This window comes from Pelobates fuscus, chromosome 6 (genome assembly GCF_036172605.1).
Source record: "Pelobates fuscus isolate aPelFus1 chromosome 6, aPelFus1.pri, whole genome shotgun sequence".
Classification (NCBI taxonomy): Eukaryota; Metazoa; Chordata; class Amphibia; order Anura; family Pelobatidae; genus Pelobates; species Pelobates fuscus.
Window position 1 is genome coordinate 287,658,078 of NC_086322.1, and position 19,026 is coordinate 287,677,103.

Sequence of the window (19,026 nt, forward strand, 5' to 3'; positions counted from 1 at the left end):
CATTCTGACTCACTCACTTCCCTATGTCCCTTTAATTATTTTTTTTTAATATATATATATATATAAAGAAACGCTAATTTCTGTACCATTGGAGATTAGACAAAAGGCTAGTTTACAGGGGCTCTTGGTAGCCAATCACCTCCTTTGCTAGCAATGGGAGTGTGTCCAGCTCATGTGCACCTATTGTCTGAATTAACCAGGATGGTGGTTATTCAATAAACACTAAATTGCAGTGGATCGTAAGCCAAATTGCAGAATTTAGGGCAAGATAAAAGAAATCCAGAAAAAAATAAATCCTAAAATTATCTAAATTTGCTATATTTGCCTAAATTTTGCAAAAGGGTTTTCAGCTCACTACAGTGCAGTGCTTAGTGCAGGGGTGCCCAAAGGGTAGATCCACAGATGTTCTAGAACTGCAACTCCCATGAAGCTTTGCATGCCTCTGGAATGCCTTTAAAATAGCAAAGCATCATGGGAAATGTAGTTTTAAAACATCTGGGGATCTACCTTTTGGGCACCCACTGGCTTAGTATATAAGCCTCACATAATAATTCACTCACCTGTGAATTTTACTGAATATACTAGAGGACTTAAACTTTTAGGCCAAAAATAGCCTGGAAAATTAGCTTGCTTAAAGACTGTTTTTCCAAATCTGCTTATTTGATAAATTGTGTCGCTTCTTCATAATTCACTGTTTTAAGGTATCAGCATTTCTTTAATAATCAAGATAATAAAATAGATACATTAAAAACTGGATTGTTATTATTATTATTATTATTATTATTATAATAATAATAATAATAATAATAGGCTATTGGAATATTTATCTCTCAAAATGAAGCCTTGAAAAAGATTGGCGTAGTATACTAATTTATTACCCTAACTGGGGCACAATGGAATCTTAACCCAGTTCTGTCCTGGGGTCGGTAATACATTGTAAAACACCAGTGATTACTAGAAGGTTAACCTGTTCAGCGCCTGCAAAGGCATGTTAGCATTTGGCAATGTTCCTCATCAGGTGAGTGCTGATTATTTTATCGCATAATTGGTCTCTCATTATCTCTATTGCAATGTTGGCTCTTCTGCCTTTAACACCTCTTCTAAAGCACAGATTATGTCCTCTTCGACACATGCAATCAGTTCTGTTAATTAGAGCAGTTTATGCAGATTAGAAGAAGACACGAGCAGATCCTGTATACGTCTTCTCACAAACAGAAGATCGTTAGACAGAAAACTGTATCATCTCCTTGTCATTTGTAAAATAAACAGTGAATTTTCTTAAAGGAAAAAAAAACAAAAAAAAAAAAAAACACATTGCTGTAGCAAAGATTCAAATCTTTGATATGGTGCAACAGTCATAAATAGGTTTCACGGGGAAATCAGACTTGGGGCAATTTCATTTTGTCTTTCTAATTTCTGCCTTGTTTATGGGGTCAGCTTTCTGGGCCCTCTTAAGGCACAAAACCATAATAAAAGTCACATAATTTAAGTTTAATAGAACGGAAAATGAAGATGTATGGAATTGCTCCACCTAGTGGAAGAATGTGGACATGCACATTTCATGCTTAAAATTTCATTTTAATCTCAAGGGTTACAGAAAAACCAAATCAAACTGCAGATACTTATTGAAAACCAAAATAACAGGTTGTTTATTTAAAGTTCCTTTCGGGTCTAATCAGCATTGCTCAGCTGCAGGTTTGTCCTAAAAGCAGTGATATTTAGAGGGTGAATGTAGTATTTACTAATCACGGAGTAAAACAAACCGGCTGATTTCCTAGCTCTAACATGGATTGGAACTGAAAACACAGAGAAATGACGAACAAAATTGGACGTTTTAATAAAACGACCCTATTCCTAAAAGGACAATTCGGTGGCAAAATTCTAAAAGTGGATAAACCAACAGGAATATGCTATTAATATTTAAAGGGACATGCCATGCACCACATTTTAAACCGGTTTGCCAGCATTTAATACTTAAATATGCAAATAAACACTTAGTGGTATTTTGCATTTAAAGCCTCATTTATTATAAAATATTGTTTTTTATTGTTGGACCATCAGTTGCTCGCATTACTGTCTCTACTCTTTACATTCTAACGCTTCTTTCTCCAACAACACAGTTAACAACACCACAGAAGCCACAGTTAACACAACAATGGTTACTAAAGGTTGTGCGTCATAGTCAGAAAGCTAATAACTGAACTACACACACAGAAAACTCTGTTCGGAGCAGGACTGAACCTACGCACAGTCAACTAGCCAGCTCTGCACACACACACACACACACACACACTACAGACACACATTTTGAGATCTAGTGCCTGACCTACACCTTAACTTGTACATCGCTGGATTAAGCAAGTCCAACAGTTCACACTGGATAGACATAAATGAAAAGCTTCTGATTGGTCAAGTAACTTCCTGGTGTGGGTAGAGCTCAATCTTGTTTTTTTTTCATGTTTCATTAGCTTCAAATGTGATTATCTTTTTTAATTTGTAATATTTCGACTTGCTTGTTTTTGCATTTTAAAATGAATTATTTATACATTGTATTAAAATTGACACGGTCAGTTGCTGCCTGATCTGTCCCTTTAACCAGAGAGACTGTCAGGGAATGGAATATGAATATCCTTAAAAGGAAATAGCTAGATGGGTATTTATGGCAATTTGTTTGTCATTTATGGGAAAGTCAGTGACTGGTTATAAACATTAAGCAAATGTGCAGTTTCTCCCTCGTAACATACAACATAATAACATAATAATAAGCAAACCATGAAGATCAAATACTCCCTACAAGAGCAGAAATTCTTCCCTTGTTCTCATGTTCTACACCTAGCTAAGGATCATTTAAAACATCTTTATTGCTTGTTTTAAAAAAAATTATCTCAGAGAACCACATGCTCACATACAGAGGCATAACTAGAAACTACGGGTGTGAAAATTGCCCTGTACTCCTCCCCCCATACGTCTACCGTCCCCATCCCATACGTTTCCTCCTCCCCCAACACATGTAAACAGATACACATGCCGACACACACACATATACAGAGACACACAGATACATACAGACACACACACACACACACACAGACACAGACAAACATACACACACACCGACAGACATGCAGACACACAGACAGACATACACATACACAGACAGACATATACACGCACATATGGACACACAGACAGACATACAAACACAGACAGAGAGACATACACACACACATACATACACACAGACAGATCTACACACAGACAGACACACACATACATACACATACATACAGACACACAGACAGACATACACATAGATACAGACACACAGACAGACACACAGAGATTCATACAGACACACATACCTTTCCCTGGGGTCCAGTGGCTCCGCCTGATGGGAGTCAGAGTTCCCATTCTGACTCCCTCCTCTCCTTCCTCCTGTACGGCTCCATGTGGTTGTCCCGAAGCAGTCACTTCCTCCCAGCATCTGACATCATCAGAGGGGGCCCGGTCGCACTGTTAAAGCGCTGACCAGGTCCCCTGGAAATACATATCATCTGGTGGCCCAAACAGCAAGAGCCACCCGATGGGCCCCTACAATGCGGCCCCAGTTCATGCGGTGTAACAACCGGGGCCGCATTGTAGGTGGGACCCACAGGTGGGTCCCGCGGTCGCAGGGGTACACAGGGAGGCCGGGCTCCCTGGAGTGATGACCCCGGTCGCAGCTGCGACCCCTGAGACCGCAGTAGTTTTGCCACTGCTCACATACATTCAGACATACACATACATTACAAGATGTGGTGAGAGCAAAACATGTTAAAACTCCCTACTAATTAATGCATATTTAAAATGTACTGCCATGCATTACCTACATATCACAAGTGAGACGGTGGGAAAAGCCCATCTTGTGCAGAGTAGTCCGAGAAATTATGTTACACAATTCTCCCAGAATGCCCTGCTAGTCATGCAAATGATCACAGAGATTTATCGTGTTTCTTGACCTTATCTTCCATTTCTGCCGTAGTGTTTTCTTCTATCCATGTTCAGACCATGCAACCTTTACTAGTTAATTGGTATTTTTTACCTGGTTGCAATTGTGCGCACTGAATGTGAGTTGTCAGGAATCGGATGTTTAAAGTAAAGTCAAATGCAAATATCAAAATGTAGGCCTAAACAGAAGAACTGGAAACACATCGGACTTGGAGAATTTTCAAATTTAGGCAATTTTATTTTAAAGGACCACTAAAGACATCCAGTCTCACTTCATCTTGTCTGGGTGCAATAGTCCTGCTATTTTAATCCTTCATATATTCTCCAATATGGCAACATTTAAAGGATTAAATACACTTCTAGTGACTGTCCTCCTGACATCTGCTAGAGGCGTTTCCACTTCCATAACTAAGTCAAACTTGGTTCTCGACTTATAGCAGCATTTGATTGGTGGACGCAATGTTTTGCCGCACATGCATATCCCATCCTCTTTGATTCTCTATGAGAAACACTCGATTGGACAGGTTCATACATAATTCAGGAGGCATCAAGATTGAGGCAGAGCGGTCAGCTGCAGTAGAGCGAGGTGTCTCGACGCTGGAAACAAAGTAAGGAATCTTTATTTCACTGAACTTTTAAACCACCAAACAAGGGTGGGCAAATTTCACAGCAATCTAAGGGAACTTAAAAATCCTAAAAAAAAATATTATTATTTTTGAGACTATAGGTTTCCGTGTAAAATTGAAATCACATTTTGAAATACAATTTACAAATTTTGCTCAATCTTACTATTTTCCGGCATCTTTGGAATAGTAACAGCATGGGATAGAAAACGCCTTGCGTATACTGTAGATCCACGGAAGGCGTTTTTATGTTGCAATATTTTACAGTCAAAATGCAAAGAGTTTAAATAGTGGCTTAAACGAAACTGTTTGCTAATACTGTCAGCTTCCCTGCTCCGAAATGTAACATTTATCGACAGTCGCATTGTGTCTGCCAAAAGTTTCTCCTCTGAATAATGGAAGCCGCTAACCACCTAGATTCCACAGTATATGAAAACTATTACCACCTTGTCAGACCTGTCACTCTGACTATACAATACACGTAGCTCAGCTAGGTGTAAAAAAAATAAAAATAACAAAATTGGGACAGCAGCCTGTCAAGACGTCTTAGTTAAAAAAGATACATAAAATGTATATTTATTGGAAATTATCCACTAAACCTATTTAGAAGCATGATCTAACTTCCAAGTAACTTCCAATACCAATCTGTAAAGTTTGGCAAATCAGACGTATGCAATTACTGAAGGGAACACCTCCGCATTGGAAGTTCACCCCACTATATAAAAACTACGAACAAGAGAATAATAAAATTGTTCATGAAAATGTCAGACTTTTTTCAATAAAATAAAGACATGTTTTTTTTTTCTAATACCAGTGAAAATTATTCCTCTTCTTTCCTACTTTTACTTTCAAATACAAAGTAAAAAACAAACAAACAAACAAAATCAAAAAACAAAACACAGACATAAATGAGTGGAAGTGGTATAATAATTTGTATGTATAAGGATATAGAGTGCAGGCGCTAATCAAACCTTCTTTAATGCCATGGTGGATAAGCTATGGCAAAGAACTCAGAAATGGTGACTTATTTGACATAGAAAAATAATCACAAAGTGGTTCTGCAAAGCTGTGTGACAAAATAAAGTACTAGGTAAGCTCTTAGGTAGTTGCAAGAAAGCACTTGAACATATTTTGACTGAGCCCCATGAGTCCTTAGAAAGACATTTCAAAAGATAAGGTAGTTTTTCTTTCACTATCGCAATAAAACCATTAGTATTTTATATAAAACAAAGCAAGATTTTGATATAAAATATATAAAAATACAATATAACAGTAGCTTTGCCGCCCCCCCAAAAAACGAATGTGTTGCTTCTTTTTGAACGAGCTAGCGGGATTGCCGTTGGTAATAATGGATAGAAATTGTAAATTATACTTAGAGGCTTATAACCTTAATCCCAGCCAGAAACTGTTTGCTGTGATAGAAATAGCACTGTGCATTAATATAGTGCACTTGGCCAGCAGGTCAGGGAGATCTCGTAAGTTTTCACATTTAATGCAGGTCACTTCTCTTTTTTTTATCTAGTGTTATTCTGGCAGGTGCCGTACTTGACAATTACATAGTTGCATTACATAGTTATATAGCTGATAATAGACATGCATCCATCATGTTCAGCATTTCTCACATCTGTTTTTGCTGAAGAAGGCAAAAACAAAGCTTTGAATTTTGCAACAAACTAGTAAAAAATTCCTTCTTGACCCAGGAGTGGCAGTCAGATCTCTCCTTGGATCAAGAAGTTATTACCCCACTAATTAAAAAAAGTTTCTGTTTAAACATTTGTATAGACTCTGATAAAAGTACCACCCCGTCAGGCAGAGAATTACACATCCTTATGTTCTTACTGTAAAGAACCCTTTCCTTTGCCGTAGACTAAATCTCCTTTCTTCCAGTCTAAATGCGTGACCTTTTGTCCTGTGTATAGTCCTGTTTATGAATAGATTTCTAGATTACAATATTGCACTTGTTTGATAAAATAGCTAACCATAGGCATTATGGGAGTAGTATGCCTTATATTTTATTTACCTTCAGGCCAGCATAGGGCTAAAAGGAAGATCCTCAGATGTTGTATGACTGCAACACACCTAATGCATTGCCAATATGAAGTTCTACAAAATCTTAGAGCTAATTTTTGGACATTAGCATTAGGACAATAAAGTAATATACTGTAAACAGTTTAACTTAATGGCTACCTATAAGCACTCCTGCTGGTGAAGTTCCTACTTTCCATGAGAGAGACTCTAAACGTTCTAAAACTAAAGTATTTTGCAGTCAAAGAAAATGGTCCACTAGAGGTAACAGGACAGAGGAGAAGAATTAGGATACAGTTGACCTGATAATTAATGTTCCTCTGTCCCCTTCTGTCCACACCCCAATTGTTTTGCCAGCCTAGTTTAGGAAAAAACATGGAGCAATTTGGAAAATATTCTTGACTATCATATTCCTACAAAATGCATAGATTATTAAAATAATACATACTACGTGTATCGTAGACTGGTCATCTCCTTACTCAAGTGCCTCTACAAAAAGGATCTTACAGGGGTCATAAAATGGTAATTCTTAAATCCAATGAACTTTGTCAAACCCTTACAAACTTTTATTCAAGGGACTTCACTGAACTATTTTTACAGGAGTCTCTTGCAGAAAAGAGTAATATTTTGTTGAATATTAAAGTTAAGTCAGATGCCTCCACAAAACAGACCTCATGAGGTTGCTCAGCATAAAACGGAAATGTGACCAAACAAGTCCTTAGACCAGAATCTTGTCCCTTTGTGCTCCTTGGTAAAATACAATTTCCTCTTTTTACTGTGCCAAAACGCTCAATTAATCCTATATTTTTTCACAAATTCTTCTCAGCTTTGTTCGTTACCTGCTATGACTACAAATTATAACCACAAAAAATGTTCTTTTACTCTTTACCATATTTTTGTGAGCATCTCCTTTTGTCTTACTCACCACTACAGCCACCTTTGCATTTTTACACACCAGCTTGGGTCTGACACCCTGTATATTAACCAATGTCTCTCTCACTCAATGTGCAATGGTTCACCTGTCAGTGATAGATTTTCTAAATTACTGCTGCGCATACAAGCCTGGTTTATGAGTTGTGTATATCAGATGGAAGATGTTCTAACCCCTGTCAGCCTGTGCTGGGCTTACTTCCAGAAGCCAAAATACAAAGAGGAATCTATGCCGAGCTTTTACAGTCCCTGAAAGAAAGCCAATAATCCTTACTATAGCTCCTTAGCGATGCACTCTTATTTACAAAATGTAATGTAGCAACTTGAATCTTCTATTGTACCGTGACAGGTATTAACGCCGACTGGACTTTGATTGGAGACTTTATAAGGATCTAGTATTGTTACGGAGCCCCTTTATATTTATGGCTGCATTTTTTAACTAGGAAGACATATGGCCACAAAGCAGCATAACGAACAAAAAGTAAATTAAATACGTTTAGTTAATTGTTCTAGCCTTGTGGATAATTATATTACCATATATTAAGTCTGCATACTTGGGATACTGTCAGTGTGCTTAGTTGAATAACTATTGGAAGCTGTGCTTTTGCTTACTTACGTACTTGGATGGCACTGGAGAGTGTGAGTGGGATTAATCGGCTAATGTAGAGAGGAAGTGAGTATGCTTACTTGACTGCACAGGGAAGCTGTATGTGTGCCTTGTTGGCTAATACAAAAAAGGGAACTGAGAATATGGCTTGCTAGCTTCCATATAAATGTTGTCAGGCTACTAGAGGTGAAGCATGGGGGGGTTCTGTTTTTTTTTCTTTTCTTATATTGCTCTTTTAATCCAGTGAAGGCTGCTCACACAGCTGAGAAGTCTTCAGTTGCGGCCAGGTAGGGTAGGCGAATGCCAAATATTGTAATTGCTTGACAAAGGCTCTGTAGCTAAACCAAAACATTGCTACAATAAAAGTCCGCTCACTGGCTTAATTCGGGGTGCACAGGTGACGCTGCTCACTGCTTACATAGGGAGACCATCAGGCTGGTTGGCCAGCTGTTGTTCTGAGTCTACCAAACTCATATAACGCATGTTACCCTCCAGTCTTAAGAAGGTTGTCATAAATTCATCACAAGAATAAAGTATAAATTTTGTGTAAGCTCAGCATTTTATACTCACTGAGAAAACATTGGTTGTACTTGAAATATAGAAAGTGAAATCTGCTATGAATTGTGTGTGTATATGTATATATATATACACAGAGTGGAGTCTGAAACACAATGACTGTCGGTGCTCATTTGCATGTCGAACTAGAAACTCTGGGATAGTTATGGAGACAAATGTTCTAAAGTTTCTGTTACCAAGGAGGACTTTCAGAAGTCCACCGTGAGATATGCAGGTGATGCATAACAGTCACTCTCTCTCTCTCTCTCGCTCTCTCTCGTGCGCTCTCTCATTCTTTCAAACAGTTGTTCTTTCCTTGTCCATCACAGGGAGACAGAATCGGCAAAGTCTGTAATTTACTAATTGCAGGTGATCAATCAACGACAGATGCCACCAGTCTATCCATGAGGGATGCATATCTATCCCAGGCAGTAATTATTTCTCCGCCCCAGCATGACACACATCTAGCTCTCAGCAACAGTGATCACGCCACACAATACAGCGTCCTGATACAAACATATGGGACTTCACTGGATGCTACATGGAGAGATATTAGATAAAGTTCTGTAAACATCTTTGTTAAAAAATAATGTGATAGAATGTCCCAGCAGCCTGCCACAGTCAGCGCAGGCAATGTTCCAAGGTGTGATAAATTGGACGTATGCTACTCTTTAATTTTAATACTTTATTCACTGTTCCCTGAGCTAATTATCTACTGAAAACATTGATGACATTAAAGGAACATCTGAGCTTATCCTATGTTATTCTACAAAGGAATTGTCAGTCGATTTGGGGTTTAGTTTGGCTATTTCGGCCTTACATTTAAAATTCACTTTGAACTCAAGTTCAATTAGGTTCCTCCCGTCGGATAATGTCGAAGTAGGCAGAGTGACGACTTGTCGCTGGAGTCAGGTAAGTGACTACAGGGTTTTTTAACCCTTTATATGCTGTGGTGGGGAAAGGGGGGACCAGACTTGTATTCCCAACACTACAGAACCCCTTTAACTATGTCGTCTCTGCAAGTGAGTCATGAGGAGACGCCAGGACTGGGCTATGTATCTTGTGGCTGAAATTAAGGCCCCAAATGCATCTTACACGTCTTTTTCTGGTAGCCGTGTCATCTATTTCAAAGGAACACTATAATGTTAGTAATACAAAATTATAGTGTACCTCTGCCTCTGCATCTTCATCCACAGTAAAAGGGTTAAAAACCCCTTTGAATACTTACCTGGCTTCATTTCCACCTCCTTCAACCGCAGCTTGAGGGAGAACCTAAGGCCTTCCTCACAGGGAAGCATTGAATCAATGCTTTTTTGTAGCGGAGCGCTAGTTTAACATAGACTTAACATAGACTAGGTATTCCAATAGTTACCCAGGAACAAGCAGGATATTACAAGAAAAACAGCATAAGTAGTAAATAAAGAAATCCACGAATCTCCCATCACCTTTTCCCAATGACTGGGCGACACTCAGTATCAGGAGAAGAACTGAACTTTTAATCACACATTCAGCTTTTATACATTTCTCCCATGCAAGGGAGACACCCACAAAGAATAAGGCATAAGCCAATCCGGGGCTGGATACAGTACACATATTCCCTCCCCTCAGCATGAGAGATAACTTAGTTACAAGTTTTAGAACACATTTTTCCCCAATTCTCAGATGTACCCCAAAACAATACCATATACCTATAATTTATATACCCTCTGATAGCCCCGATCTGGGGGAGCAACATACTGAAAAATCACCAAGATCGGTTCAGGGGGTCGAAAGTTTTATGGAGGTCTTAGTTTCACCGACCGCACACGAGGTGTATACCGAAGATAGTTCCATGTGTTTTGGCCTTGCGGTCGTTCTTCATTCGTGCGGTTGAAAAGCATGAATCTAATTGCAACCATATTAAGTCCTACCGTTCGACAAACTAACAAAGCAGGAAAAAGGTCTACATAATGGGTTTTGTCTTGGTTCGTATGATTCCTCTCATTCATATGATTCTTTTCACCGAGCGTAGTTTTGTTCTCTTGATTTTCCACGAACGGGCGGGAGTATGGAGGTCTCTGCGGTGTTTGTGATGTCGAGTGTCCATTTTGGGTTCCAGACACTCGATGACCAAACAGCGCTGGTGTGTTCGTATGGAAAGATGGCCGCCACCACATGTTCGTATGCCGAACGGCGGCCACCCAGGGAATACCCAGTGCGTTCGTGTGGTTCGCAATTAAGGTAGTGGGAATAACGATAGGGGGGGGGTGAATTGGAGCCACGCTCCTCTCCGGGGTGGCCTGGTTGTTCCGTAGTTTGTTAGTTTGTCGAACAGTAGGACTTAATATGGTTGCAATTAGATTCTTACCGAAAACCAGACGAATGGTATAACAGAGATCTTGTTACTTGATTCTTATAAGTAACGAACAGTGTCAAATAATGTAAAATACTGCAACAATTAAAGGTATGGACAGCCAAAAATAAGGAAGGTGGTTAGTAGCAAAACCCAGTCAGCTACACTTTCCTATTGGAATTTACAAGATGCTGATTGTCTTCATGCGAAGCTTGAGGACGTCCAGCATCTATTCACAAAGCTTAAATCCGTGAAAAGCCAGGAAGTGCCTCTAGTGGCTGTCTGGTAGATATACAGAAATACTCAGGTATTTACCTGTGTATTAGGAAACCAATGCATTCACCTGACTTCCCACAGGAGGAGTTGGCCACGGGAGTTACTGATTGTGAGGGAGTTGTTTTGATATAGCAGTAATCTTTTTTTTCTTAAAAAAAAAAAAAATTAAAATTAATTAAATATTTTGTTAAGTGACAAAACATCTCCCGAACTATCTTCTATGCATCATGTAGCAATGAGTTCAAAAATAACAGTTTCTATAGGCGTATATAACAATCCGCCCCCGGACCATCTTCATATTCGCAGACTGTAATGAGAGGTCAGGGTGACCTGTGCTGGAGGCAGGATTTTAAGTGAGCCTCGTTAGAGAAATGTAAGTTGATAATAACTTAATTATACTGCTGTAATTTACAAGGGAAGCCCAGCTAGAAAGTTGTTATTTGGAAGCAATTAAAATGGAATTAAAAGCAACGAACGAGAGATGTGTAGGAAGCAGAGGGACTATTAGAGCCAATTTTTAGCACAATGTCAGGGAGGGTGGAAGGCTGGACATGAAACCCACGAGCCACGTGAGCTTATCAAATGTAGATAGTCACTTAGTACAAACTGTTATCTGCAAACACACGCAGAGAGAAACATGTGGCTGAAAACACAGGCAGTGATTAACTAAACGGCAAAATTGCATAAATTCACCAGGAAGTTCCAAATTTAAGGCTAAAGTAAGTGAGCTGGTAATATATCTGACCAGTAACAGGCCTGAGCAAGAATATCCTGAATTGATATAAACATGTATACAACGCATTCGTCTTTATACACAGTGCATGCATAGTACGTGGGTGTTGATCAATTACATGTATCCATAGAAAGAAGTGGGTACTGCTTTTTTTCCCTCCTAATACAAAAGCAGGTATATTCACTATACTGGAAATTGTCAGAAATTCATCAGCGGTATTGAAATTTTGGACTAAGCAGTCGAGCTGGAGAAATAGCTAAGGTGGGGAATTTTTTTTTTAAATTTGACTGTTTTGCTCTAACATTTACAATTACCGGGTCATTTCTGGAAAGTTTCCAGTTTGATGAAAAAAACCCACAAGACTGTTTACAATGATGATAAACATTTTTAAACCTCATGAAATGTTTGGTATAAAACAATTTGTTTATCTGACTAGACTCCGTATTTTTCTGTCCTTTCCTTATTTTACCTGCATGATGGACGTCGTGCCCTGTACCTCTCTATCACTTATGCAATTGATGACGGGGCACATACAGGGCATGGCAGCTAGCTAAGCTGTAATTAAATAGTGGGTCTTACATCGCTACGATGGCTATAGTTAGGAATGATTAGCTACGATTAAGGTTAGATAGAGTTAGAAATAGCATCAAAGTTTGATGCTGGCCAGTATGGTGACACAAATAGTGGTATTTCCCCAAAAAGCAAAGAGGCATGTCAAGGTTAGGGTTAGGGAAAGTCTCATATTTGACCCTTTATATTCTCCAACATTTGGTGAAGGTACACGTGTACTGCTACACTTGAGAGATAAAGCAGAATGGAAATCTGTGATCTTTACTTTAGTGGAACACACAAGGCCTGTAAATCACACAAGGCCTATCAAATAGCTCAACAGCTATATTGTCCTACAGTATTGCTGCACATAAGGGTAGTAGCAGAATGACAGATCTGGGGTATTTACAGTTATTGAACACTCAAAGTCTGCAATTTTGGCAGCTTGTTGTCAAATTAGGCAAATAAAAAGTGTTGAATTGCTACCTGCTGGGTTTACTTAATAAACACGTATTGTTTAGTTTCCATGTTTTGAATTCTGTGACCGGTATTAAACTTAGTGTCTTAGCAGCCTGCTGCAGTGGTTATGGTGCCAGGAGTGTGCCAGGAGTAGTCATGCTTCCTCCTGTGCAGCTGTGTTGTGCTATGCCTGACAATGCAGGAAGGCTGTGCTTAGCTCAGTGGAGCTTATGTAAGCTCCCTGGAGGAGCTCCCATTTACAAAGGAGGTAGCAGGCACCTGGTGGACCCCAGGCAAGTTGTCAAACCAATTGACTTACCCTTGGAGGGCACCAGGGCACTCCTGGTATCATAAGCACCACCGTGGGCTGCAGTAGCTATGGTGTTTGGCGTATTCCTTGCACATTGCGTAGAAAGCAAATTAAGACGTTCTCTGCTTTAATTTTTCCCTAACCAGCTGTTAAATTCTGAGTGCTCTGTAAATATTCCTATGCTTCTACCTTCACACAAAGCAGCGATGACTCCAACAGATTGACACAATGCCAGGGGATCGGGCTCGTTTATAGGCAATACAAGTCTCCAATTAGCCAACAATTATTAAAATGTAATCTTTCAAATAGGCTCAATAGTTAGCTATTAGCTTATATAGCGTAGTTTGCTATTACCTTATGCTAAAATAATAATAATAAAAAAGTCCAAATCTACTTTATTTTTTATTTTTTTTTAAAGAAGAATTCATTATCCATTTAAAAAAAAAAAGGCTTTGACCTGTTGGTTCTAAATTAGCTCCAAAATATTCTATGCAGAGACACATTCAGAGATTTTGGTTTGCCTGACTTTGTTCGCAAATTAAATTAAGTTTAAAATCCAATTAATTAATCTCAGCAGTTCATATGGGAACCCCTCTGTGGCTAATTAGTCCCCTCCTTTGGCATATTAATGATAAATCCTGCTGGGTACATATGTATGAACCCCAGATATATATAGAAACCCAAGCATTATGAAATTATAGTTGGCAGATTTGGCAATGTGATAGCATTATCTCGCTTTCATTCTAATGTCATCCATATGTGCATTTTTCCATCAAATACGGTGGAGGTGGACTGACAGAGGAGACAGATGCCAAAAACAGAGGAATAAGTGACAGGAGGTACGATGATATGGAAATAAGACACTCAAAGGAGGCGGAATAATTTATTAAAGTAATAAAATATCATCTTCCGTGCTGCTTTTAAATGATGTTGCTTGGCATTATTGTATTTTTGCGTACACGTTGTATTGCGGTTATCAGTAGCTATCTCAGGGACACAGTGGCAATGAATTGGTACCCATGCTTACACTCGTTTGGTTTCAAAGAAGGTGGTATTATTTTTTTACGCTTTTTGTTGCTAGAGATCTTAAATACAATTCTGGCTGTTATTTATCTGCAAAGTACTTTGGAAGAATTACAAATAATTTTTTTAATGATAAGGCTATTGGGATCTCTTGGGGAATGGACAGACTTTTGGGGTATCTTGGTAAATGTACAAATGTAATAGCAACCCATTGGCTTATAACCTCTATCCCATTATTGGTGGTATGAAGGTTGTGATTAAAGATATACTATAGGCGTCAAAACAACTTTAACTTAATGAAGCGTTTATATTGTATATAGATGCAGTCTCACTGTTTAATTCTCTGCCATTTAGGAGTTAAATCACTTTTGTTTCTGTTTATGCGGCCCTAGCCACACCTCCCCTAGCTGTGACTCACGACTTCATGAAAACAATGATTTCATTTTCAATCAGATATTTACTACCTTTAGAAGTTTTTCTAGCCAAACCTGCCTCATTGAGCTAAAGTTGTTTTGGTGCCTATAGTGTCCCTATAAACTAATAGGAAAGGACCTCTCAAGGCAATCTCCCACTTGCACTCATTCCATTAGACCAAGTGTGGATAGACGTAGGTCAAGAGTATGCAACATTTGGCACTTCAGATGCCAAGGACTATATCTACCCTGATGCTTTGCCAGCACTATGACTGTAAAAGCATTATGTGGTCCACAACCAGGGCCAGGGATTATTATTACAAAAATATATATATATATTGCGGCGGGGCAGAGCTTACCGTGCAGCGGAGGCGGAGCTAAACTGACAGCGGGGGAGGAGCTAAAAGTGCCGGTTAACTGCTGCAGGGAAAGCAGGAAGTTCCTGCACTGCCTCCACTCCTCCAGAATGAACAGAGGTGACTGTCTGCCTGTGTGTGTGTGTGTGTGTGTATGGTTGTCTGCCTGTGTGTGTGTGTGTGTGTGTGTGTGTGTGTGTGTATGATTGTCTGCTTGTGTGTGTGTGTGTGACTGTCTGCCAGTGTGAGTGTGGCTGTCTGCCTGTGTCTGACCGTCTGCCTGTGTGTGTGTGTGTGTGTGTGACTGTCTTCCTGTGTCTGTGTGTGTGACTGTCTGCCTGTGTGTGACTGTCTGCCTGTGTGTGACTGTCTGCCTGTGTGTGACTGTCTGCCTGTGTGTGTATGACTGTCTGCCTGTGTCTGTGTGTGTGACTGTCTGCCTGTGTGTGTGTGATCGTCTGCCTGTGTGTGTGTGTGTGTGTGTGGTTGTCTGCCTATGTGGCTGTCTGCCTATGTGTGTATGGCCGCCTGCCTCTGTGTGTGTATGGCTGCCTGCCTCTGTGTGTTTGTGTGGCTGTCTGCCTGTGTGTGTGGCTGTCTGCCTGCCTGTGTGTGTGTGTGTGTGTGACTGCCTGTCTGTGTGTGTGTGTGTGTGTGTTTGTCCATCTGCCTCTGTGTGTGTGTATGGCCGCCTGCCTGTGTGTGTGTGTGTGGCTATCTGCCTGTATATCACACACAGCCAACACATAGCATACATATCACACACAGTCATCACACCTATCACATACACAGACAACACAAACATTACATCATACATGTATGACGGGGGGGAGGAGGAGCACTGTGAAGATTTTTCACACAGGGCGCCCAAAGGCGTAAGGCGGCCCTGTCCACAACATCTGTAGTTCTGAAGATTATCTACCCCTGATCATAGATGGTGCTATCTGGAACAGGTGACATATCCCACAAAATAAAAGGCTGTATTCCTAACACTACAGAAACCCTCTGATCCTCCCCCACAGCCCCCAGCAATGTAAACGGTTGTAAAAAAAACATTAAAAACTTACCTGATTCCAACACTGAAGTCTCTCGGCGCTGTGTCTGGCTCCTCCTTCGCAGTCATCAGAGCATGGTGGGAACTTGCGCCGCACACCATTTAGGACTTCCCCATGGGGTTTTTCATCCCGATGTAACATCCTCATGCAAAGCGTGAGGGCGTCCATCGTAGTTCTACAGAGTCAAATTCAGTGAGACTCCAGGAAGCACCTTTACATGCTGTCTGGTATAGAGCCACTAGAGGCAGTTTTATCACTGCAACGTTTCACATTGCAATTTTATCTAAAACTGCAACGTTTCACATTGCATGGTTAAGGAAACAGGGACTCTACACCCCAACCAATTCAATTACGTGAAGGGGTATGGGTGCCTGTAGTGTCCCTTTAATTATTAAACTCTCTCCCCTTGACACTTGTTTTTATGTATTTTTATTATTATCTTTTTTTTTGTGCCGGATCTCAATATCTGAATGCAGCCATTTTAGTCTCCTCTGCCCACGATGTCTGCTGTCTCCCCAACTGTGGGATTAATTTTACTGATGGATTCTGGGTACATTTGATTGACTGAAACAGGACTTTGTTTAAGCTCCGATCCATTGTCATGTTTTGTAAATTTGACTACTTTAAATGAGGAAAAGTAGTCCCTGTTATTTTTTATGTATTTTATGAAAACTAAAGCACTCAGGAAAAAAGATTACATTAACCCCTTAAGGACACATGACATGTGTGACATGTCATGATTCCCTTTTATTCCAGAAGTTTGGTCCTTAAGGGGTTAAAAAGAGATTCAGACATAGGGAGCTAAAAAGAAACAAATTAGATGAAGTCTATCTTTGGTAACAGAGCCACTTTAATAATATATATAATATTTAATTATATATATATAGATGTATATGAAACAACAAAATCAAAAACGCGCAAAGACTTAAAATAATAACTATACGTTAAAAAGGTGTAAGCTGCTAGGCACATGAACGGTAATTCCTAAAAACCTTTAGAATTAAATTTTTTGATGAGCTGAGTAAAAGGCATTTATTTACCGGTACAGTAAAGTTACAGCATCCCTCCGTCCTGGCTTCCGATACTGCGGCTTGAAGAAAGGATTGTATAACGATTCGGCTGCTCCGACGGAGTGGTAAACTCTTTTATCCACACACTGCACATCTGCGTGTACTGGACTCTTTAGTGGTTATTATAACTCCTTTACCACTTTTTTCTTTTATACGTTTTTTACAAGGGTTCTTAACAAACTGAAATAAACTATTATTTGATTATATCCCACTTTCAGTATACTTTTAAGGGATTACGAAATACTGAACTGTGGATACATTATATCACTCTATTTTGGCAACACTACCAAAGATACTGTTATCTACCTTGATATTTTATATCCACCGCTGTGGAGGTGGAAAGAATACTAGCACTTTTTATGCTATTCCCCTTTTTGACAACATCTAGGGCAGTAATGGCGAACCTTTTTGAGCCCGAGTGCCCAAAACTGCAAAACATGCCAACTTTTTTTTTCCTCAAAGTGCCAACATGACAATTAAACCTGAATACTGAGGTTTAAGTTTAGAAAAAACTACTTGTAACGGACCGTTTCAGCAGACAAGGGGTTAAAATCGTTTAGGCGATAATCCCCTTTACACAGACAGGCACAGCTACTGTAAAATCACCAAAACTCACGAATTGGATATAAGTTAATGCACCAAACTCCCGAACTGCATACAAGGGACTAAGGTAGCACTCCAAACTCCCGAACTGGAACCTCACGAATAGCTGCTAGCAGACGAACAGGAAAAGCTCCCAAGCGGCTTAGACTCCTGGAAGTCAGTCCCTATCAGCATACAGTGAATCCCCCCAAGAATGAGACAAGGCTCCGTGTTGAGGGTCAAGCAGTGGTCTGTTTATTGAGGGCTATCTGCCCCTGTATTTATGCAGGTCTCCCACCTGGTGGACACTCCCCTAGGGGACCAGATGGAAGACTGTAACAATGGACAGACATTTAGCATTTCAGGACATACAGCAGTAAAACATCCCCACAATGCATCCTGGTTTCCTCCCCTCTGCCCTGGAGAAGTAATTCAATTATCTCCCAGGACAAAGGAAAAACTCCATTACACACGTGGGGACACAAAGACAGACTATCACTTTAAAATACATAAAGACACATTTTATACATAAAACACAGACAAGTAACATATCCCCAGATAGCTCAGGTCTGAGTGCACATTATTAGGTGAATGGCACTCAGACCACACAAATACAGCTTAATTGCCATGGAGCCAAAGTCTTTAATTACACTAATATGCTCCATGGCATGGCTATCTGGGTTAAAACATTCTTCCAACATAAAATACCGAATTTCCATGCATTCACCATACGAATTAGAACCAGGGGCTGGAGGTTCAGCGGTGCCTGCACGTAAAAGTGTCCGATTTTGGTGCATGAAAGCCGGGCAGAAAAGCGCTGGCTGCCCGGGGAGCTCCAGAATACCGCCACCTAGCAGCCGCTAAGTGTAACAGCGGCCACCCAGTAACAAGCAATTAAGCTGCGGTTAACCGCAGCTTCAGGAAGGTAAATTGGCAGCACACTCCAGCTTCTGGGTGGCCAATTAAAGGCGCCGGCCGGCTTCCCACGGCTCTGGGGAGGTTGCAAACAGGCTGTTTGTTCAGTAGATAGAATCTATCGAATGGCTGTGCAGAAAGGGAGAAATACATCCTTCTGCACAGTAAAATTAACCCTTTAGCTGCCGGTCCATAATCCAAAGGCAGCAGGCGGGCAACCAGGCTC

General features: G+C 40.1%; 1 protein-coding gene across 1 annotated transcript in view; it reads right to left on the minus strand.

The window, feature by feature from the left end:
* Positions 1-19,026, minus strand: part of ASIC2 (acid sensing ion channel subunit 2) — a 491,697-nt gene that overhangs the window by 243,676 nt on the left and 228,995 nt on the right. The gene's annotated exons all lie outside the window — the stretch shown is intronic.